The 25,411-nt window shown below is 47.3% G+C and overlaps 1 protein-coding gene across 1 annotated transcript in view; it reads right to left on the bottom strand.

The window, feature by feature from the left end:
- The window catches only part of NDEL1 (nudE neurodevelopment protein 1 like 1), an 82,139-nt gene extending 76,739 nt beyond the window's left edge, over positions 1-5,400 (bottom strand). The window contains exon 1 of the mRNA XM_068263707.1: positions 5,340-5,400. The gene's annotated coding sequence lies outside the window, so the exon portion shown is untranslated. The remainder of the gene's footprint in view (positions 1-5,339) is intronic.
- Positions 5,401-25,411: the final 20,011 nt, after the last annotated feature.

The following is a 25,411-nucleotide window of genomic DNA, read 5'->3' as shown; positions in this document are numbered from 1 at the left end:
GCAAGCAGATCGCAAACCGCAGCGGAAACGCTCCGGTGTGCACTAGGCCTAAGACCTGATATCAGCCGATTTCTGAAATTCTGCAGTGGAACTACAACTCCCAGCAAGTGCTATGAGATGCTGAGTTGTACAGCAAATGCATTTAGGTAATTATTCACTACGAGGTATAAATAGGGGTACGGGATATCACCCAAATAGGCTCGTCTCACCCATAAAATGTCAAAATATCAAAAAAGTTAAAGTATGGGGAGCACGGAGCTGGTGTAAAAATATGTAACAACGAAAATACATATACCCTCCCATAAAACACTACTGGGGCAAGCTAGCATCTGGGGTAACTGCATAGAACTGAAGTGCACTCCTTTTAAGTCCAGATGCATGCATATCATTTTTCTTCAGGCCCAGAGTAATACTTGCATCCAGGTCAGCTCAGAAGTGGTCAGATGAAATATTGCACCTCAGCCCGTGTGTATGTATTACAAATACACGCCTCTACATGCATATGTGTACGCTCTCATTACAGACACGCATATGTGTCTAACCTCGACCCCTGTAAACAAAGGCCAAAATGTTGTCACTCACGTAACCTTCCAAGGTAGCGGGCTGTAGCTGGACTCCTGGATAGCACCATCACAGACAGGCTTCATCGGTCTCCCGGCATCTCACAGCAACATTGCAGCCTCCCACACGTGTACCATGCCGGCCGTGAAGAGATGTCTGAAGAAGTCACGTGGGCCGTGGCGAAACGCATCACCTGGAAGCGGGTCTCCGATCCATCACCCATGCCTCCGCTTCTCTTCCTCCCCCTCTTCACGGCCGGCACGGTACACGTTCACTTGTGTGATAGTGTTGTCCGGATCATGAACGATTCGGATCTTTGATCCGAATCTCTTTTGTGAGTCGAATCATCCGGATCATAAAAATGAACGATTCGGATCAAAAAGGGGGTGGAGCCAGAAGCGGTACGCCCCCCCTCTCAGCGGGCAGGGGGGTCCTGGAAGCAGAGCAGAGATAGATCGCTCAGTTGGAGGGGAGCCAGCCTTGCAGGGACAGGTAGATGAGAGAGGGGACATGGGTGCCACTGCCAGATATGTGTAGAGCACACGTACTGGCTATAATGTGCTGCTGGTTGTAGGCTGGCTGTTCCGTAGTGCAGTGCTGCATAGTGAACAAATGGGAAAGTTTTGTCTCAGAAGCACAGTTCAGTAACTCTGCAGACAGAGTGCTGGTCTAGAAGGGCAGGCACTGTGATTGCAGTGCAGTATGATCCTCCTGCACTCGCTCTAAACAGCTGCACTTAACTTTTCCCTAAATTTATGATGAGTGTTCAGGTGAGAAAAGGGTAATGCTTTCCTACACTGTGAGACGTTTGCATTCAAAGTATACAGATGCACATATAGGTGAAATATATTTAAAGCTATTATATGATTGCAACATGTGGGTAATGTGTGCAAAAAAGCATTTCTGCTCTCTGCTCACCCCTCTTCGTTCACCTCCTCCCTTCTCTGTTCACTCCCTGCCCTTCTATGTCCACCATCCCCCCTTCTCTGTCTGTCCACCCCCCTCCCCTTCTCCATCCACTGCAGGGAAAGTCCTGTCCTGCTAGTCATTTAACCCCCGAATGCTTCCCTAGATCCGGATCTTTTCAATGATCCGATTCTAATCATCCGAATCATTGAAAAGATCCGAACTTCCCATCTCTATTGTGTGAGGCTGCGATGTTGCTGTGAGATGCCCGGAGACCGGTGAAGCCTGTCGGTGACGGATGCAAGTATTACTCTGGGCCTGAAGAAAAAAATATATGCATGCATTTGGACTTAAAAGGAGTGCAGTTCTATGCAGTTACCCCAGATGCTAGATTGCCCCAGTAGTGTTTTTATGGGAGGGTATATTTATTTTTGTTTGTTACCTGTTTGTCTATAGGCCTTGTATTAGGTTAAGGAATTTCCAATAAATTATATATTTTTACACCAGCTCCATGCTCCCCATACTTTTACTTTTTTGATAATTATTCACTACCAACAGTCACAGGAACAGCAGCAATAAAATGCCATGTGTCTTTATTGTGAGGTCAGGTTCACCAGAGGCCTGACTAGTATATCACATGGTGGCATAAACAAATGGAAACTGCCACCCAGTATGGCCTATCACTGTATAGAAACAGCCACCCAGTCTGACCTATCACCGTATAGAAACAGCCACCCAGAATACTCAGCATCACTTTTGTCATAAGTCCACACAGAAAGGTAATCCAACCTGTTTACATTAAAATATGCAGTATGAATCCGCAACAATGTGTACTATGTATAGACCATGGATGCTATGCCATTATTTTGAGTTAGATTACAGATCATGCAATTCAAGTAGCTAATGAGAAGCTAATAATTAGATTTAGCATGCAAGTTTCATGCCAACCGTACGCAGCCTGGGACTGTGCCAATCAAAAGCTGCATTCTGAATATCATACAATCCTAACATTAGAATCTACAGGGCAGGAAGTCAGAATTCATATTTGACTGCCTTGGATGTGATTTCCTGCATGCAAATTTGCATTAGAACTCACAACCAATATAAGTCAATTTGCTCATTAAGGCCTGGTGCACACCAAAAACCGCTAGCAGATCCGCAAAATGCTAGCAGATTTTGAAACGCTTTTTCTTATTTTTCTGTAGCGTTTCAGCTAGCGTTTTGCGGTTTTTTTGCAGCGGTTTTGGTGTAGGAGATTTCATATATTGTTACAGTAAAGCTGTTACTGAACAGCTTCTGTAACAAAAACGCCGGCAAAACCGCTCTGAACAGGCGTTTTTCAGAGCGGTTTGCGTTTTTCCTATACTTAACATTGAGGCAGAAACGCATCCGAAATCCAAAAAATGCCTCACCCCGAGAGGATTCGTTTCTGCAAAACGCCTCCCGCTCTGGTGTGCACCACCCCATTGACATACATTGACCAAGCGGATCCGCAGCTGCAAACGGCTGCAGAAACGCTGAAAAAGCCGCTCGGTGTGCACCAGCCCTCACTCGTTAAAACAAAACAAAAAAAACACACATCCAACCTGCTGCATTAATTTCACACACCACATGCTTTTTTTTACTGTGGCAAAACACGCATGTTGTAACACAGATGTACAATCATTGTGTCTAAATATTTGCATGAGAAAAAAAAAATGCTTCCATGCAGGCAAGTGTAGACCCACCTGTAAAAGGAATCAATATGTTGTCAGTAACCCATAGTAACCAGACTGTTGTGTAACTGTAGCACCTGAAAACCTGATTTTGTACTCACTCCCCTGTACCTCTCCAGATACCTTCTCCTTATTACCATGTGAGTCCATGTCACACATTTCAACCACTACATTCCTTCCCATCAAATGTCACCACAAAGCATCAGCCCGACTTCTCCAAATTAGGCCCAGTGCACACCGAGCGGTTTTTGGAGCGATCCGCCTGGAAAAATGCTTGGCTAATGTATTGCAATGGGATGTTGCACACCGGCCGTTTGAGGTTTTTGCCAAGCCGCAAACGCGCCTCCTGCTGCGCGTTTGCGGTTTGCTAAAAAACCTCAAACCGCCGGTGTGCACCACACATTGAAATACAATAGCCAAGCATTTTCACTGGCTGATGCGGCTGGTGGATCGCATACAAAATCCGCTTGGTGTGCACCCGGCCAAATATCTGCTCTCTGCTTCCAAAACCGCTAGCGTTTTGACGATCTGCTAGCGGTTTTGGTGTGCACTGGGCCTTACAGTCATAGATCGAAATCCCCATACATACACAGAGTAATCATTACTCAATCCACCCATATTCATATTCCGATCCAACCTCAACCACATCTATGTGACATCTCACTGTCCACTACGTCAAGATCCAACCTCAACGACATCTATGTGACTTCTCAGCATCCACTAGGTCATGATTCAACCTCATAGCAGTGTCCACTAAGTCAAGATCCAACAACTACATCTGTGTGACATCACAGTGTCCACTATGTCAAGACCCAACCTCAACCACATCTATGTGACATCTCAGTGTCCACTATGTCAAGATACAACCTTAACCACATCTATGTGACTTCTCAGCATCCACTAGGTCATGATCCAACCTCATAGCAGTGTCCACTAAGTCAAGATCCAACAACTACATCTGTGTGACATCTCAGTGTCCACTGTGTCAAGATACAACCTTAACCACATCTATGTGACATCTCAGTGTCCACTATGTCAAGATGCAACCTCAACCACTTCTATGTGACATCTCAGCATCCACTATGGCAAGAGCCAACCTCAACCACATCTATGTGGCATCTCAGTGTCCACTATGACAAGATGCAACCTCAACCACATCTATGTGACATTTCAATGTCCATTACGTCACCCCTGACCTCAATGCCATTACTTCCAGTTTCATCCCGCTTCCACATTGTGTCACCCCAAGCCTCTGCCTTTTAAGTTATGCCTCCACCATTACTAAATTCATTTAATGTGTTAATGCAGCACTGACAGAGAAAACATTTCACACAGAACCTCAGTTAATAACATCAACATGTACAAGTGCTGCAGAACATGCCAGCGCTATAAAAATGCTAAATAATAAGAATTTTCATCCAAGTCATCATCTAATCCTATTACTACAGCTCCCCAATATATAGCCAGATGCCCCAGTATTATCAGTACAGCTCCCCAATGTATAGCCAGATGACCCAGTGTTATCACTACTGCACCCCAATGTATAGCCACATGCCCCAGTGTTTTCCACTACAGCACCCCAATGTATAGCCACCCCCTCCCCCAGTGTTATCCCTACAAAACCCCAAAGTATAGCCAGACGCCCCTCCCCCAGTGTTATCACTACAGCTCCCCAAGGTGGAGCCAGACCCCTCTCCCCCAGTGTTATAACTACAGCACCCTAAAGTATAGCCAGACCCCCCCAGTGTTATCACTACAGCACCGTAATGTACTACAACGACCCCCCCACCAGTGTTATTACTACAGCTCCCCAATGTATAGCCAGACTCCCCCAGTGTTATCACTACAGCTCCCTAATGTATAGCCATAACCCCCAGTGTTATCACTGCAGCTCCCCAGTCTGATGTCAGTCTACACCCGTAACCATGCTAACCCCTGAACCTCTTGCCAGTCCCCTCCCTCACCCCGTTATGTCCCCAGCCCCTGCACTCCTCCTATCTATCTGCTCTCACCGCTCCAGGTCACCCAGCTCTTCACCCCGGGTCACCCCCTCTCCCAACCACAGCCTGTCAGCCCCTCACGTGACATCCCCTGATGCCCCCCACCCCCTCCATATCACCCCGACACACTGTCACCCGCACCCCTTCCCCGGCTCACCCGGCCCGGCGGCCTCTCCTGTGTCCCCGGCTCTCCTCCTGACAGCCGCCACACACGTAACGTCCTACGTCATCAGCGTGTCCAGCCCTGCGTCACATGATGCCTGCCGCCCTCCTGATTGGCGGAAACGGGATTCCTGTCAAGAGACAGAGCTGCTGCCGTGTCTGGGTGTGCTGCTCTGCTAGTGGGGGGCTGCAAGGCCCAGCTTGCCCCTCCTAATGCTGGGGGACTACAAGACCCAGCCTGCCCCTCCTAATGCTGGGGGACTACAAGACTCAGCCTGCCCCTCCAAATGCTGGTGGACTAAAAGACCCAGCCTGCCCCTCCTAATGCTGGGGGACTAAAAGACCCAGCCTGCCCCCCTAACGCTGGGGGACTACAAGACCCAGCCTGCCCCTCCTAATGCTGGAGGACTACAAGACCCAGCCTGCCCCCTAATGCTGGGGGACTACAAGACCCAGCCTGCCCCTCCTAATGGTGGGGGACTACAAGACCCAGCCTGCCCCTCCTAATGCTGGGGGACTACAAGACCCAGCCTGCCCCTCCTAATGCTGGGGGACTACAAGACCCAGTCTGCCCCCCTAATGCTGGGGGACTACAAGACCCAGCCTGCCCCTCCTAATGCTGGGGGACTACAAGACCCAGCCTGCCCCTCCTAATGCTGGGGGACTACAAGACCCAGCCTGCCCCTCCTAATGCTGGGGGACTACAAGACCCAGCCTGCCCCTCCTAATGCTGGGGGACTACAAGACCCAGCCTGCCCCTCCTAATGCTGGGGGACTACAAGACCCAGCCTGCCCCTCCTAATGCTGGGGGACTACAAGACCCAGCCCGCCCCTCCTAATGCTGGGGGACTACAAGACCCAGCCCGCCCCTCCTAATGCTGGGGGACTACAAGACCCAGCCCGCCCCTCCTAATGGTGGGGGACGACAAGACCCAGCCTGCTCCTCCTAATGCTGACTGCTGAGGGGACTACAAGACCCAGCCTGCCCCTCCTAATGCTGGGGGACTACAAGACCCAGCCTGCCCTTCCTAATGCTGGGGAACTACAATACCGAGCCTGCCCCTCCTAATGCTCGGGGACTACAAGACCCAGCCTGTCCCTCCTAATGCTGGGGGACTACAAGACCCAGCCTGTCCCTCCTGCTGGAGGACTACAAAACCCAGCCTGCTCCTCCTCATGCTGGGGGACTACAATACCCAGCCTTATCGCATCTGAATACGGAGGGACCACAAGATGCTCATGCTGGGGAACCACAAAAGTAAGCCTGCGCCCTCCTGGGGGACTACAACACCCAGCCTGACTTACCCAGGCCTTCTGCCATGGGTTACAAGGCTCAACTCGACCCCTCTCTCCTGTTGGGACTACTGGTTCCAGCTTTCACCCCTCCAATACTAACCAGGAGAGGGAATGCTCACTCCTAACAGTAAAAAGAGAAGCCTACATCATCATCAGAGAGATATGTATTAAAGTACATAATACCACATAAATGACCACATATAAAGTAACCTGATGGCAATAAAAATACCAGCAGCATGGCAGGAAAATAGTGTATAAACAACACGTGAAATTACATAACACAAAAGCAATAACAAAAAGAAAAAAGATAAAAGGATATAAGCTATAAACATACAGATTTTTAAAACAAAAAATTTAAGCGCAATCAAAAAACCAACATAGCCTTTAAAAAAAGTTATGAAACAATCAAAAAAAATGAATATCAATTTTATTTCACTGCCCTAAAATGCATCCAAAAGTCAGAACTGCGTAACATCTGTGTGGGAGAGTAGTCTTTCCTCCTCTCTCCTTTTACCAACCAGCTGTTGCTTTTATCCAGTGTCTTGTACATAGGCCCTATCAATGTTGCCATTAAAAGGAACCTGAGGTGTGAGATCCTTGGAAGCTACCATATTTATTTCCTTTTAAACAATACCAGTTGCCTGGCTGCTCTGCTGATCTTCCATGCATCAGCAGTGTTTGAATCACACACCTTAAACAAGCATGTGTAAAATCCAGCCAGACTTCAGTTCGACACCTGATCTGCATGCTTGTTCAGGGTCTATTGCTGGATACACACTATGCGTTTTCGCGTGCGACGCGGCCGTCGATACGCGTCGATTCGATTATTACCGACATGTCCGATTCAAGCTTTGATGGATCATTAGGTCGATTTGCCATACTTTACATGGCATTCGACCTAAAAACCATCGAAATTCGTTCGGAAATGTTCGGGAATAATCGAATCGACGCGTATCGACGGCCGCGTCGCACGCGAAAACGCATAGTGTGTATCCAGCATAAGGCTAAAAAAAAAAAAATTAGAGGCAGAGGATTAGCAGGACTGCCAGGCAAAAAGGAAATTAATATAGCAGCCTCCATATTCATCTCACTTCAGGTTCCAGGTTGTCAATGTACACATACTCTGGCTCACAGACAACTCAGGGGTTGATTCACTAAGCTACACTGCTCAAGCAGCACAGCTTAGTGTGACAGCGCAAGTAAAATTTTCAAAGTAGGCATGCCACTGCTGTAGCATGCACTACTAACTTACGCTCCACCCAAAACTAACGGCCACTCCATTTGACCCACCCTGGACCCTGTCAGGTTTAGTGACTTTGTAGGACAAGATCCGCACACTTTGATTGGCCACTTGACAGGCAGCCTATTGGGCCAAAGTGCGGGGATCTTGTCCTACAAAGCCAATCAACCCCCAAGCCAGCTAGCTAATTGTGCAAGCAGATAGGCCTAGTGCACACCGGAGCGTTTCCGCTGCGGTTTGCGATCTGCTTGCGGGTGCGGATCCGCTAGGGTAATGTATTTCAATGGGCTGGTGCACACCAGAGCGGGAGGCGTTTTGCAGAAACGCATACTCCCGGGCTGCTGCAGATTTTGGATTGCGGATGCGTTTCTGCCTCAATGTTAAGTATAGGAAAAACGCAAACCGCTCTGAAAAACGGCACTTCAGAGCGGTTTGCCAGGCGTTTTTTGTTACAGTAGCTGTTCAGTAACAGCTTTACTGTAACAATACATGAAATCTACTATACCAAAACCGCTACACAAAACCGCAAAACGCTAGCTGAAACGCTGCAGAAAAATAAGAAAAAGCGTTTCAAAATCTGCTAGCATTTTGCGGATCTGCTAGCGTTTTTTGGTGTGCACCAGGCCTTAGGGCTGGTGCACACCAAAACCCGCTAGCAGATCCGCAAAATGCTAGCAGATTTTTAAACGCTTTTTTTTATTTTTATGAGGCGTTTTGCTAGCGTTTTGCGGATTCCTGCTGCGGTTTTCAGTATAGTAGATTTCATATATTGTTACAGTAAAGCTGTTACTGAACAGCTTCTGTAACAAAAACGCCTGCAAAACCGCTCTGAAGTGCCGTTTTTCAGAGCGGTTTGCGTTTTTCCTATACTTAACATTGAGGCAGAAACGCATCCGCAATCCAAAAAATGCCTCACCCAGGCATTTTTCGTTTCTGCAAAACGCCTGCCGCTCTGGTGTGCACCACCCCATTGAGATACATTGACCAAGCAGATCCGCAGCCGCAAGCGGATCTGAAAACGCCCAAAAAGCCGCTCGGTGTGCACCAGCCCTTAGGCCTGAAACACACCAGAGGAGTTTTTCTGAGCGTTTTGAGTTTTTAAATCTGCTGCTAATGTTATCCTATGTGTCTGTGCACACTGGAGCAATGAGGTTTTGTAAAAAAACCCATAGCATTACATTGGGAAGAGCTTTTGAAACCTCTAAAAGCTCTTCCCAATGTAATGCTATGGTTTTTTTTACAAAACCTCATTGCTCCAGTGTGCACAGACACATAGGATAACATTAGCAGCAGATTTAAAAACTCAAAACGCTCAGAAAAACTCCTCTGGTGTGTTTCAGGCCTTAGTGAGTATTTCTCCTGTCTGGCTCTCAGGGAAATTGTTGATATTGCTGAAACCCAAGAGAAGCTGAAGACGTGTCTGACACTTCCACTGATCAACTGTCTACACATCACCATGGCAACAGGGACGTGAGCCCTCTGCTACACATGTGCACTGTCCCAGCTTGAAACATACTGTATGGCTCTCACAGAATTACATTTTAAAATATGTGGTGTTTATGGCTCTCTCAGCCAAAAAGGTTCCTGACCCCTGCTCTAGGGGTTACTTACATCGGACTTAGGGGTACCTGTACTTGTCACAGTATATTAACCATAGCAAGTTCTGAGATTTAAAAAATGACAATGGTGCACAATTATCATCTCGCCTGAGAATTGTCTAGCATGTGAAGGAGGTGCCCCCCCACGCACAAATATCGAATCAGTTGATTTTGATTACAAATCAATTGAAAATAATAATTGGGCAGAAAGGATTACATAGGTCAATCCAGGGCATGGTCAGAGTAGTGGTCCACCAATGGCCAATATGGCAAAACAGTCGATTCCTCTCTTATCAGAATCGATTCCTGGCACACACACAACTCATCCACAGGGAATCTATTGCCAATCGATGAGCTGAGTATGTAAGGGATTGATTCCTCTCTAAATGGATTCTTATCAGAGAGGAATCAATCATTTTGTCACGTTGGGTGGCAATCTATGTGGCCAGTTTTTTACTCCATGTCTCTACACAAAAGTCTTTATCTTTCACCCTTATCATCTCCATTACCAAGGACTGAATTATGCTATTATTATCCAAATAAGCTTTATTGGCAGGACCAAATACATTATTATATTTAATTGTTGAGAGTGAAGCCATCTTGTTAGTCTGCTGCTAATGGACAGAGACCTTCTGGACAGACGAGCAGTTTTCTCATCTGTTTTTCATTATATTCTATGCTGTTGTTAATTATGTTTGCTATGCAAGTTCCTTTAATTCTTATGTAAATAGTTATGTATTGTTTTTATTGTATTGAAAAATGAGATAAAATCAATAAATCTGGTTGATTTTTTTATTTGTAGATTCACATTAGATACCTAAGGAGGGGGAAGGTTCTGGGTCCGATAGAGACTTCCTGTTCTCCTCTCACGGTCCCAGTTCTAGGTTCCCCGTTTAAATCCCCCGTTGTGGGAGGCTTCAGAAATCTTCGGGAGCCCGTGTGTTCCTGAAGACGGGTGGTTCTGTTTTACGCATGCGCTGGCACAGGCACAGTATGCAGCCGCCCATCTTCTGAAGCCTCCTTCAGCGGCAGAGAGCAGTGTTTGACCAGTTGGTGGAATACTGCTACCGGGGGAGCCAGTGCTGGGATGCAGGGACCGTGAGAGGAGCAGCCAGGAAGGCTCTATATGGTCCAGAGCCTTCCCTCTCCTTAGATAAGTATCTGGTTGATTTTTTTGAAGGTTCACATCAGAGCCGTGACTAGGTCCTTCAGCACCCAAGGCTTAGACAGCAAAGTGCGCCCTTCCATCCCTCCCACCCCAGCCGTCACACACTGATTGCTATTAGACTAAGAGGTGTTCCAGAGCCCCCAACCTCCCCAACACCTTAATCTCTAGTTATCTGGCTTGCAGTCACTGTCATGTATCCCCTTTTCTTATTTCTTTCTGCTTCAAACACAATTGGGAATGACAGCTGAATGAGTTGTGCGCCCCCTCCTACACTGCGCCCTGAGGCTGGAGCCTCTCCAGTCTCTGCCTCGGCCCGGCCCTGGTTCACATTAGCTTTCACCTGAATGCTCCGAGTAGTAACTGTAGGATCTGCGGAGCAGTGCTTTTCAGCGCTGCTAGATTTGGGCGCTGCCGGCGCCGCCATAGACTGTAATAGGAATTACATCTATAGCAGCGCTCAGTGAGTAACAATAATTCGGCCTCCAGCAATCGCTGGAAGCTGAATTTTATCATTCCCCCACCATCCATGGCGGCCTGGAGGGGGAATAGTAATTAACACGGCCCGGACTTGTGCAGAAGCAGGATCAGCCATATACCGTCTGTATCCTGCGCCCAAGTCTACCGGCGCCGATTGCAAATGTATGCGTAGGATCTGGACTCCTGGATGTTACCTTGAGGGCCCTTTTACACTTAACGTGTTGCGTTGCAATCCTATTGCCAAAATGGGAAGCAACGCCACTTAGCGCAACTAATTAGGTGTAAAAAGGCCCTGAAAATAAACTCTGTGTTGTCCTGAGCAGAATGTAATACTGAGTCAGATTTGTAACCAGGGGTTGCTGAAAAGGGTGCACATTTCCTTTTGTGTTTTGGGGCTGCAGTGACGTCAGCGCGTACACGCCAAGCAAGAAAAGGATGGCAAACCCACATTAGTGACAGGATTTGCAGGTTTGGTAGATGGTGAGTGCAAAACTTCTGCACCTATAGGCTCTTGGGATGTAAATTTTTCATTGGACTGGACAGAATAACTAAAGCCTGCCACACACGCATAATTTTGATTGGCCAACGATTGGCTAATATTACCACTTCCATGGAGTATGATAGCTTATCTATGCAATCTGTTCTTATGCTGGGAATACACCATGAGATTTTTTTGGCATATAGATGGTTCTATAGAATATTTCCGACATCTGATTTTAGATCGTTTTTCTGATCGATTTCTCATTTCAAGTGAATGGAAATCGATCTGAAAAACGATCGGACAGTAAATCTGCTGAAAAATCTCACAATGTATTCCCAGCATAAGTATTCAAAATCTGTTGGCTCTCATGCTACATGGAGGTGGTAAAATTGGTCAGTGATTGGCCAATCAAAGTTGGATGTGCGTACTCACCTTTATAGCGTATTTTGCCTAAGTATTGGGCATTCTGTCCCTAGTTCAGCATTTCCACAGAGTTTTCGCAGAGCTGCCCTGAGTTGGAGTGAAATAGACACCCAGAGAGTTGACTGTCACACAGCAGCACAAAAGAGAAATGGAATAATGGAAGGCCTTGTTTTGGGGGAAGATTGTTTTAGGGAGGGGCTCTATAAATGCAGAGTGGGCTCTTTTAGTACAGTACGCCGCTTTATCCCAGCCTCTGGGGAATACTGATGGGCCGGGAATACATTACAGCAGAAGAAATACACGATGTGATGAATAAAACATTCTCGCTGCCTTGCTTTGTTGCTTGCGGCCGCGTAGTCTGATCTGGCTGGCACATCGACAACAGAGTGACTCATAAGTGGGGAAATTGTTCCGTCATACGATGCTTTCTGGCAGGCCAAGGAGAAAAATGAGGAACCTGAAATAAAGGGAAGTCCAGAGAGCAAAACAAGTGTTGAAACTGCTGTATTATCACGTATGGGGGGACTAAACTGGGACGCCTGATAAACAGCTGAAATGCACGGTTACAACACACATTGGGGGTGGGGGAGTGTTTGCATAGCTGCTCTTGTCACAGAAATGGGAAAGTATTGCTTCCCATGTGGTCAGGCAGACCTCCAATAAGCCTTTCTTGTTATTAGACATTGTTTTCATTATATATTGGTCTTCTATTGTATGAAGGTCCTCTAGGCTGACCCACATTCCTTCCTCTAGCTTCCTTTAGGATTGGCAGGAATAGATATGTCTTGTCACTAACTGTCCCTCAGAAGGGCTCATAATCAAATCCCTACATAGTCATATGTCTATGTATGTATCCTGTAGTGTATGTATCGTAGTCTAGGACCAATTTAGGAGGAAGCCAATTGACTTATCTTTATGTTTTTGGAGTGTGGGAGGAAACCAGAGTGCCCGGAGGAAACCTACACAGGGGAACATACAAACTCCGTGCAGATAGTGCCATGGCTGGGATTCTTAAAAAGGAAATAAATATGGCAGCCTCCATATTCCTCTCACTTCAGTTGTCCTTTAATGGACAACTGTAGTGAGAGGGATAATGGAGGCTTCCATATTTCTTTCCTTTTAAGAAATACCCGTTACCTGGCTGTCCTGCTTATCTTCTGCCCCTATTACTTTTAGCCATAGACCCTGAACAAGCATATGCAGATCAGGTGTTTCTGACATTATTGTCAGACCTGACAAGATTAGCTGCATGCTTGTTTCTGGTGTTATTCAGACACTACTGCAGCCAAGTAGACCAGCAGGGCTGCCAGGCAACTCGTATTGCTTAAAAGGAAATAAATATGGCAGCCTCCGTGTACCTCTTCCTACAGTTGTCCTTTAATGGGGTTCCGTGTGGGGGTGCTGAGGGTAAAAAAAGAGACTTACCTGGGGCTTCTATCTGCCCCCTGTAGCAGTTATGGGTAGCAATTTGTAAAGAATGTCAGCGATTTGTCAGTTATTTCATAGTGTTCGCAATTAGAGATTCTAAATTTGATTGGTGGATTGAAATGCACTGTTCTTCTGGGTAGTTCCAGCACTTTAAAATCACATGCAAATTGCTTACATTTTGAGTTTGCCCACTCTCCTATACTTTACATTGAATCGAAAGCGCTCACAAAATGCTGCATGGCCTGTGAATTTCAAACTTGCAATCGCTCCAGTGGGCTCACCTCCATACACTTTCCTTAACAAAGCGTTTTTAAAAGCGCCGCAATTCTCAGACCATCAAAATCGCTTAAAAAAGTGAACTAGTGTTACCCAGGCCTGAGAATGTTTCCCACCGCTAGAGCGGAAAATTTACTTTTTTGTCCATTTCATTGCATTGGAAAACTGACTGTGAAAGGTTCGCATTTTATAAATCTGTTCACACTTGTCAGTCTGCAATGTATCCGCTGCAGTAAGCGGATTGTAATGTGCTGTCCATGTTTTTTCCAGAAGAGTGGAAGCCTTTCACATATCCTCCCCAGCCTCCAGCCAGGCCACAACGGACCATCGGAGCGGACACCACACTGTCCCCCTGCTGGCCATTCTTGGTCTGGCTCAGGTGGGAACCCAGCCTAATCACCACTACCACCGCCACACTGTATGTACATTGGATATTACTTCTGTGACATCATGGGATCCGTTCTATTGTGTGCGGAGTTACACTGCTGAGCTCCGCCCAGACAATTCCTACTTTCTAATACTAATAATTCTGTCAGATTTCTTGCCAAATCGATTACTTCTAGCATGTCTGATCTGATTTCCAATCAATTTGCCATAGAAGTGAACAGACAATCGATCAGAAATCAGATTGGACATGCTGCAAATAATAGTTCTAGCAAGAAATCTGCCAGAAAATCTCATTGTGTGTATTATTATTAGGCATAAGAGACAAGAACACAGAAACTGAACACAGAATGCAAACAAGGAAGTTGGAGCTATTCTTAAACAAAAACAAAATCTGACCTCACTGATTTCCTGTCTTCTCTGTGCTTCCTGTGACTCACTCCGCAGAAGCCAAGCCACTAACTCTTCCTGCAGAGTCCCCTGAGACCATGCGGCTTGCCTCTCCCGGAGGCGGGGGTCTTCACAGCCCTGCCAGTGGGAACTGTCACCAGGATCTGAGGTCATATCCGTGACGACGTATCAGGGAGACCAATGACATGCAAGATGCAGATTTTATATTCATGATATACAGTTTGGAATTGAGACAATAAAATGCACTCCCTGAGAATTCTGATTGATCAATTCACTGCATCGCATTCAATCTCCTCCAGATTTTTACCAAAATCGATTGCACTGCTGCCCTGCTAGTTATGCCTGGTACACACTATGCAATTTCCCGTCAGATCAATGGCAATGTTACCTTTTAAGTAGGAACCAGTGGCGTAGCTAAGGAGCTGTGGGCCCCGATGCAAGTTTTACATTGGGCCCCCCAAGCACTCTATACATAACAATTGATACGGCTCACCAAAAGCTGCCAATGGCAACTACAGAGTCAGAGGTGCAACAAGGGGATGGGGAACAGCTTGTTAATGATCACTGCTATTCAAAGTATTTATAGAAGTGATTTTTTTGAGAACAGGACTAATAGAGAGCTAAAACTGTAGTTGAGTGAGGGCCCTTCGGAGCCCCTCTGGCCCAAGGACCCCGATGCGGTCGCTACCTCTGCAACCCCTATTGCTACGCCCCTGGTAGGAACGCATATAAAAATTGCAAGACATGCACAAGTTGGTGCAAAATCGCAAACGCAGACTCGTGAATGCGGAAAATCGCATGCATAAAACATTAGGACAAGTGTTAATGGCCCCTAAAGGGATTACCCCATCATTCCTGTTGTCGGCAATGTCCTTCTCATTGTCTCGCTTAAAGTGACTCTGAAGTCTCAGAAAATTCAGGTTTTTTATTGCAAAAACCTGTTCAACATGATTGCCCTAACTAAAACGCAGCATCCCCATGGCTGAAATCTAACTAAATCCCCCCAAAACTCCCCTCGCAAAATCCACAACTTTCAACGGATCGCAGTTGCAAAAGACTTGTTGCACAAAAAACTAGCGATTGAGATAGCATTTTGTGATTTCTAGTGTGTCCCAGCCCCTTAGATTTGATTGTAAAGAGTACCCGTAGTTTCATTTTTTAAAAATGTCATGTCATTTTAGCCAATATGATTCTGATCACAATTACAATGTTGTGGGTAATCTTGATTTCGCATAATTTTCGCACAAATGCCTTGAAGTCTGGGAGGCATAATTTGCATATGAGCAAAAGCATTTTTCGCACGAACGCATTGAGGTCTATGGGCAAGAGAAAGTCTTATTTTTCGCAAAATGACACGACATTGGCAAAATACGGATCATAGTTACGGTGACATGCAAAATTATACTTCGCAATAGTGTGAAGTTACGATTTCACATTTTAATTCTGAATTTTGCTGCAACATTACAACAGTGCGAAATTCGAGCTCATCACTAATGCTGATTCCCGGGCGAGGCTCCCCTTCTGGTCAACGTGTTTATAGTGTGACTACGATCAAAGAACTGAGACTGCGGCTTTTTACACAGCCTACTAGGCCTTTTATTATACTGTACGTTATTGTACCGCTTATTTGCTTTGGTTTACGGCATACAAGTCAAACTCCGGCCCGCGGGCCAAATCTGGCCCTCCGAGCCATTCAATTTAGCCCTCAAGTGGTTTCCCCACTTAGCATTATATTTGGCCCCCTCTAGACCACCAGGGAAGCTATACTGGAGGCGAAGCCCTAGAACACCAGGGAAGCCATATGGGCAGGTAGGGGGAAAGCACTATACACTAGGGAACTGTATAGGGGAGGGTGGGGGCCTCTAGACACCAGGGAACTGTATAGGGGAGGGTGGAGACCTCTAAAGACCAGGGGAAAGAGGACCATTAGACACCAGGGAACTGTATAGGGGAGGGTGGGGGCCTCTAGACACCAGGGAAGCTGTATAGGGGAGGGTGGAGACCTCTAAACACCAGGGGAAAGAGGACCACTAGACACCAGGGAACTGTATAGAGGTTGGAGGGGAGCCATTAGACACCTGGGAAGGGAGGAAGGTGGCCAGTAGACATTGAGGTTGGCCCGCGACTAGGTCGCAGTGTACAGTATCAGCCCACTCTGTATTTGAGTTTGACACCCCTGGTTACGTGTTCCTCCTAAACTTTGGGGGAGTTCAGTTGATGGAGTTAACAGCAGGCATTGTGGGGCGTAGCTGTTTCACACCTTGGAATCCGCATACAGCTCAGACAGGGAAGGGGCAGAGAAAGTGAGAAGATAGCCTGCAGCTCTGGAAAGTCTGTGCCTCAGGAAACGGCCCGAAGGGGTTCCTGATATGATCAGTTATTGACATCAAGTAACTGATGAGCTTCTTACACAGATAGAAAGTAGAAACAGGCTACACTGCTATTTATTTCATTAACTATCATTATATTCTGATATGACCCATGATAATAGCACACCTAGTAGCTCTATACAGAGTGTGTATGGCTTATAAGTACAAAGCCGTGCAGAACAGGAGCCATTGTTACTCATTTTTTGATCCCAATCCTGGGATCGGCAGCAGACTCTGACACTCATCTGCCAATTTCTGTTAAGGTGTCCATGCATTACTCGTTTTTCCACTGCAGCTGTCAATTCAGTTCAATCACTTAATCGAATCAGAGGAGAATCAGCTATGTTCAATTGGCATGAATTGGCCAATATTTGCCCGATTAGAGAAAATGTATTCATCAAGCAGGATGGAAAATGTTGGTCTACCAAAAAGGAATCAGCTGATGTTCACAAGATTTTGATCAATCGATACAAAATACATTTTTGGTTTCAGCAAATGCATAAATACTGGAATGAGGCCCTTCCCCCCAACAAAAACAAGCAACGTGTTTAGTCGATTAGTAAATTAGAGCTTATGCAGCTCTCACAATGTCCATAACATAAAGTCCAATTAATCCAGAAATGTCCTGTAACCATTTCCATTAAAAGCTTCAACACAGGAATAGTGGTATAGTGTACTCTTACCAGATTTGTTGGCTGATTGAATTACAGATCAGCAATGCATGCTCAACCACAAAGTATTCAGGTGCCAGTCTTGTTTCACATTGTGTCTTGCTTCACACTGAAAGGACTCAGAAACAGAGAAATGGAGAAACCATAGCGTAATCCAGATGAATACAGATGCCTCCACACATCAAACAGCAGTCCCTGTGTGCTTGTGACCAGCCACCATATCCACCAGCATGTATATGAGTTAAATACACGCTCACCAGAAAACGTTGCTGACCATATGTAGACCAGCCTTTAGCATTTTAAAGGGGCACTATGGTGAAAAATTGTAAAATATGTGCAAACAGACAAATGAGAAGTATGTTTTTTTCCAGAATAAAATGAGCCATAAATTACTTTTCTCCTATGTCGTTGGCATTTACAGTAGGTAGTAGAAATCTGACAGAAGTGACAGGTTTTGGAGTAGTCCATCTCTTCGTGGGGGATTCTCAGGAATTTATTTTTCAAAAGCACTTGGTGAGTGGCAGTTGCTCCAGGGAAACTGGCCAGCATCATTGTTTAAATCCTTTTTAGGGAATATCTTTATAAAGAATAAAAGCCTTGCTGAGAATCCCCTATGAAGAGATGGACTAGTCCAAAAGCTGTCGCTTCTGTCAGATTTCTACTACCTACTGTATATGCCAACGACATAGGAGAAAAGTAATTTATGGCTCATTTTACGCTGGAAAAAAAAAGTTATGTTCGCTCCAACTGTATTCTCAAAGCTCTTCCAACAACAGGAACCTTAAAACTCCAAACAAGCTTATCATAGCCTAATCTCGTTTATTCTCAACAGTTTTAAAAGCAAAGTAGTGCACTCACTTTTAGTTAAAATATATGCGCGTATCAAAACACTCTCAGCTACTGCTCACCGCCGCATGCCAAGCGTCTCCCCCGCCAGTGACGTATGAAGCTCCGCCCATGAGCGCTCATATCACTACAAGAAATAACATGCTTAGTCGATCGGTGAAGGAGAATCGCCAGGATCTCGCATGCAGTGTGTGGACCACTGTTGGATTTACTAGCGGTCAACCACACTGTTTTAATACGCCAAATAGTGCCAAACGCTTAATCGTTTGATGGATATTCAGTAATATTTGGACACCCTTGGGAGCACTGTGGAATGGATGTGTTTTAATGCACATAAAACAAAGTAAGCAAGCTGATACGACTTTTTTTCCCCCATGAATCCTAGCAAAGTATAGGGCTGATGTGACTGCTGATGTGGGGCAGCATGGAGGCATAGTGGTTAGCACCCTTGCCTTGCAGCGCTGAGTCCCTGATTCAAATCCCAGCCAGGGAACTATCTGCACAGAGTTTGTATGTTCTGCTCGGGTCTGCATGGGTTTCCTCCAGGCACTGCGGTTTCCTCCCACATCCCCAAAACATGCAAATGAGTTAATTGGCTTCCCCCTAAAAAATTGGCCCTAGACTGTGATGCACCACATGGTACATACAGGTCCTTCTCAAAAAAATTAGCGTATTATGATAAAGTTCATTATTTTCTGTAATGTACTGATAAACATTAGACTTTCATATATTTTAGATTCATTACACACAACTGAAGTAGTTCAAGCCTTTTATTGTTTTAATATTGATGATTTTGGCATACAGCTCATGAAAACCCAAAATCCCTATCTCAAAAAATTAGCATATTTCATCCGACCAATAAAAGAAAAGTGTTTTTAAAACAAAAAAGTCAACCTTCAAATAATTATGTTCAGTTATGCACTCAATACTTGGTCAGGAATCCTTTGGCAGAAATGACTGCTTCAATGCGGCGTGGCATGGAGGCAATCAGCCTGTGGCACTGCTCAGGTGTTATGGAGGCCCAGGATGCTTCGATAGCGGCCTTAAGCTCATCCAGAGTGTTGGGTCTTGCGTCTCTCAACTTTCTCTTCACAATATCCCACAGATTCTCTATGGGGTTCAGGTCAGGAGAGTTGGCAGGCCAATTGAGCACAGTAATACCATGGTCAGTAAACCATTTACCAGAGGTTTTGGCACTGGAAGCAGGTGCTAGGTCGTGGTTAGAGTTGGGCCGAACGGTTCGCCTGCGAACGGTTCCATGCAAACTTCCGTGGTTCGCGTTCGCGTCCCGCAGGCGAACCTTTGCGGAAGTTCGGTTCGCCCCATAATGCACATGGAGGGTCAACTTTGACCCTCTACATCACAGTCAGCAGGCCCAGTGTAGCCAATTAGGCTACACTAGCCCCTGGAGCCCCACCCCCCTTATATAAGGCAGGCAGCGGCGGCCATTACGGTCACTCGTGTGCCTGCATTAGTGAGAGTAGGGCGAGCTGCTGCAGACTGTCTCTCATAGGGAAAGATTAGTTAGGCTTAGCTTGTTCCTGGCTGCATACCTGTTCTGTGAACCCACCACTGCATACCTGTACTGTGAACCCACCACTGCATACCTGTTCAGTGAACCCACCACTGCATACCTGTTCTGTGAACCCACCACTGCATACCTGTACTGTGAACCCACCACTGCATACCTGTTCAGTGAACCCAGCACTGCATACCTGTTCAGTGAACCCGCCACTGCATACCTGTTCAGTGAACCTGCCACTGCATACCTGTTCTGTGAACCCACCACTGCATACCTGTTCTGTGAACCCACCACTGCATACCTGTTGTGTTCAGTGAACCTACCACTGCATACCTGTTCTGTTCAGTGGACCCGCCACTGTATACATGTTCAGTGAACCCGCCACTGCATACCTGTTGTGTTCAGTGAACCTGCCACTGCATACCTGTGCTGTGAACCCGCCACTGCATACCTGTTCTGTTCAGTGGACCCGCCACTGTATACCTGTTCTGTTCAGTGAACCCGCCACTGTATACCTGTTCTGTTCAGTGAACCACTGCATACCTGTACTGTGAACCCACCACTGCATACCTGTTCAGTGAACCCAGCACTGCATACCTGTTCAGTGAACCCGCCACTGCATACCTGTTCAGTGAACCTGCCACTGCATACCTGTTCTGTGAAACCCACCACTGCATACCTGTTCAGTGAACCCACCACTGCATACCTGTTGTGTTCAGTGAACCTACCACTGCATACCTGTTCTGTTCAGTGGACCCGCCACTGTATACCTGTTCAGTGAACCCGCCACTGCATACCTGTTGTGTTCAGTGAACCTGTCACTGCATACCTGTGCTGTGAACCCGCCACTGCATACCTGTTCTGTTCAGTGGACCCGCCACTGTATACCTGTTCTGTTCAGTGAACCCGCCACTGTATACCTGTTCTGTTCAGTGAACCCGCCACTGTATACCTGTTCTGTTCAGTGAACTCGCCACTGTATACCTGTTCAGTGAACCCGCCACTGCATACCTGTTCTGTTCAGTGAACCTGCCACTGCATACCTGTTCTGTGAACCCACCACTGCATACCTGTTCTGTGAACCCACCACTGCATACCTGTTCAGTGAACCCACCACTGCATACCTGTTGTGTTCAGTGAACCTGCCACTGCATACCTGTTCTGTTCAGTGGACCCGCCACTGTATACCTGTTCAGTGAACCCGCCACTGCATACCTGTTGTGTTCAGTGAACCTGCCACTGCATACCTGTGCTGTGAACCCGCCACTGCATACCTGTTCTGTTCAGTGGACCCGCCACTGTATACCTGTTCTGTTCAGTGAACCCGCCACTGTATACCTGTTCTGTTCAGTGAACCCGCCACTGTATACCTGTTCTGTTCAGTGAACTCGCCACTGTATACCTGTTCAGTGAACCCGCCACTGCATACCTGTTCTGTTCAGTGAACCTGCCACTGCATACCTGTTCTGTGAACCCGCCACTGTATACCTGTACTGTTCAGTGAACCCGCCACTGCATACCTGTTCTGTTCAGTGGACCCGCTACTGTATACCTGTTCTGTTCAGTGAACCCGCCACTGTATACCTGTACTGTTCAGTGAACCCGCCACTGCATACCTGTTGTGTTCAGTGAACCTGCCACTGCATACCTGTTCTGTGAACCCGCCACTGCATACCTGTCCTGTTCGGTGGACCCGCCACTGTATACCTGTTCTGTTCAGTGAACCCGTCACTGTATACCTGTTCTGTTCAGTGAACCCGCCACTGTATACCTGTTCAGTGAACCCGCCACTGCATACCTGTTCTGTTCAGTGAACCTGCCACTGCATACCTGTTCTGTGAACCCGCCACTGTATACCTGTACTGTTCAGTGAACCCGCCACTGCATACCTGTTCTGTTCAGTGGACCCGCTACTGTATACCTGTTCTGTTCAGTGAACCCGCCACTGTATACCTGTACTGTTCAGTGAACCCGCCACTGCATACCTGTTCTGTTCAGTGGACCCGCTACTGTATACCTGTTCTGTTAAGTGAACCCACCACTGCATACCTGTTCTGTTCAGAGAACCTGCAACTGTATACCTGTACTGTTCAGTGGACCCGCTACTGTATACCTGTTCTGTGAACCCGCCATTGCATACCTGTTGTGTTCAGTGAACCCGCCACTGTATACCTGTACTGTTCAGTGAACCCGCCACTGCATACCTGTTCTGTTCAGTGAACCCGCCACTGTATACCTGTACTGTTCAGTGAACCCGCCACTGCATACCTGTTTTGTTCAGTGGACCCGCCACTGCATACCTGTTCTGTTCAGTGGACCCGCCACTGTATACCTGTTCTGTTCAGTGAACCCGCCACTGTATACCTGTTCTGTTCAGTGAACCCGCCACTGCATACCTGTTGTGTTCAGTGAACCCGCCACTGTATACCTGTACTGTTCAGTGAACCCGCCACTGCATACCTGTTCTGTTCAGTGAACCTGCCACTGTATACCTGTTCTGTTCAGTGAACCCGCCACTGTATACCTGTTCAGTGAACCCGCCACTGCATACCTGTTGTGTTCAGTGAACCCGCCACTGTATACCTGTTCTGTTCAGTGGACCCGCTACTGTATACCTATTCTGTTCAGTGAACCCGCCACTGCATACCTGTTGTGTTCAGTGAACCCGCCACTGTATACCTGTACTCAAATGTAGAAAGGAGGCTGGCACCACCAGAAGTAGAAAAGTAAAAATTAGCTCTTTATTGATCAGTCATAAAATGACAGCATGGTCAAAAATAAGGCTTTGGCGGCCTTATTTTTGACCATGCTGTCATTTTATGACTGATCAATAAAGAGCTAATTTTTACTTTTCTACTTCTGGTGGTGCCAGCCTCCTTTCTACATTTGACTACTGAGGATTCTGAGGATACAGGGATCCAAGGCTTGGGCACACAACAGTTCCTTCCTATGGATGAGTGCTCCTCCAACTTCTGTTTTTGAACTGTATACCTGTACTGTTCAGTGAACCCGCCACTGCATACCTGTTCTGTTCAGTGAACCTGCCACTGCATACCTGTTCTGTGAACCCGCCACTGTATACCTGTTCTGTTCAGTGAACCCACCGCATCAGTGCGCATACCTGTGCAGTTAAGTGAACCCACCTACCTACGTGAGTGCACGCAGTGTGATATACCACTCCGTGCATACCCGATATGGACAAAACAGGTAGAGGAAGAGGTAGTGCCAGAGCCAGAGGAAGGCCACCCGGCAGGTCTGCGCGAGGTCGTGTGAATGTAATTTCGTGTGGACCTGGCCCACAGTACAGTGCTCGGAAGAAGGCACGTCCCATCACCTCCCAAGATTGTCAGGACGTGGTTGAGTATTTAGCGACACAGAACACCTCATCTTGCTCAGCCACCAGCGCTACTACTAGCACCACTTCCGCTGCATTTGACACTTCGCAAGAATTATTTAGTGTTGAAATCACTGATGCACAGCCATTGTTGTTACAGCCAGATGAATTTTCACCAGCTCATATGTCTGAGTTACGCGGCAACACTATGGATGTAACGTGTAAGGAGGATGAAGGACCTACTGATGGTGCATGTTTGGATTTGTCTGAGGCAAGCGAAGCTGGGCAGGATGATTACGATGATGACGATGATAGGGATCCTCTGTATGTTCCCAATAGAGGAGATGAAGAGGGGGACAGTTCAGAGGAGGAGTCAGAGAGTAGTAGGAGGAGAGAAGTTGCTGAAAGAAGCTGGGGCAGCTCTTCGTCAGAAACAGCTGGTGGCAGTGTCCGGCACCATGTATCGCCACCTATGTACAGCCAGCCAACTTGCCCTTCAGCATCAGCTGCTGAGGTCCCCATAGTGCCCACATCCCAGGGTGGCTCAGCGGTGTGGAAATTTTTTAATGTGTGTGCCTCAGATCGGACCAAAGCCATCTGTTCGCTCTGCCAACAAAAATTGAGCCGTGGAAAGGCCAACACTCACGTAGGGACAAGTGCCTTATGAAGGCACCTGGAGAAAAGGCACAAACAGCAATGGGATGGCCACCTGAGCAAAAGCAGCAGCAGCACACAAAAGAAAAGTCACCCTCCTTCTCCTCTTCCTCCTTCAGGTGCATCATCTGCTTCTGCCGCTTTCTCCCTTCCACCTTCACAGGCACCCTCCTCCACTCCGCCTCTGCCCTTGAGCGCTTCCTGCTCCTCTGCCCACAGCAGCAGTCAGGTGTCCGTGAAGGAAATGTTTGAGCGGAAGAAGCCAATTTCGGCCAGTCACCCCCTTGCCCGGCGTCTGACAGCTGGCGTGGCGGAACTGTTAGCTCGCCAGCTGTTACCATACCGGCTGGTGGACTCTGAGGCCTTCCGTAAATTTGTGGCCATCGAAACACCGCAGTGGAAGATGCCAGGCCGCACTTATTTTTCGAGAAAGGCCATACCCCAACTGCACCGTGAAGTTGAGAGGCAAGTGGTGTCATCTCTTGCGAAGAGTGTTGGGTCAAGGGTACACCTGACCACGGATGCCTGGTCTGCCAAGCACGGGCAGGGCCGCTACATTACGTACACAGCCCATTGGGTCAACCTGGTGGTGAACGATGGCAAGCAGGGCGCAGTGGACCAAATTGTGACACCTCCACGGCTTGCAGGCAGGCCTCCTGCCACCTCCTCTCCTCCTGCTACATGCTCTTCGCTGTCCTCCTCCTCCTTGGCTGAGTGGCAGTTCTCCTCTCCAGCTACACAGCCCCAGCTCCGCAGGGCCTATGCTGCATGCCAGGTACGACGGTGTCACGCCATCTTAGACATGTCTTGACTCAAAGCGGAGAGTCACACTGGAGCAGCTCTCCTGGCTGCTCTTAAGAAACAGGTGGATGAGTGGCTGACCCCGCACCACCTGGAGATAGGCAACGTGGTGTGCGACAACGGCAGCAATCTGCTTGCCGCTTTGCATATGGGGAAGCTGACACACATACCCTGCATGGCACATGTCATGAATCTAGTTGTTCAAAGATTTGTGGCAAAGTACCCTGGCTTAGCGGATGTCCTGAAGCAGGCCAGGAAGTTCTGTGGGCATTTGAGGCGGTCTTACACAGCCATGGCACGCTTTGCGGAAATTCAGCGGAAAAACAACATGCCGGTGAGACGCCTCATTTGCGATAGCCCGACTCGCTGGAATTCGACCCTGCTTATGTTCTCCCGCCTGCTAGAACAGAAGAAAGCCGTCACCCAGTACCTCTACAACTACAGTAGAATGAAACAGTCTGGGAAGATGGGGATGTTCTAGCCCGACAACTGGACACTGATGAAAAATGCATGCAGGCTCATGCGGCCGTTTGAGGAGGTGACAAACCTGGTGAGCCGCAGTGAGGGCACCATCAGCGACTTAATTCCCTACGCTTACTTCTTGGAGCGTGCTGTGCGTAGAGTGGCGGATGAAGCTGCGAATGAGCGTGACCAGGAACCGTTACGGCAGGAACAGGCATGGGACCAA

Source organism: Hyperolius riggenbachi, chromosome 12 (genome assembly GCF_040937935.1).
Source record: "Hyperolius riggenbachi isolate aHypRig1 chromosome 12, aHypRig1.pri, whole genome shotgun sequence".
In the NCBI taxonomy this organism is placed as follows: Eukaryota; Metazoa; Chordata; class Amphibia; order Anura; family Hyperoliidae; genus Hyperolius; species Hyperolius riggenbachi.
Note: the sequence above shows the minus strand (reverse complement) of the source record. Positions and strands in the feature narration are given on the sequence as shown.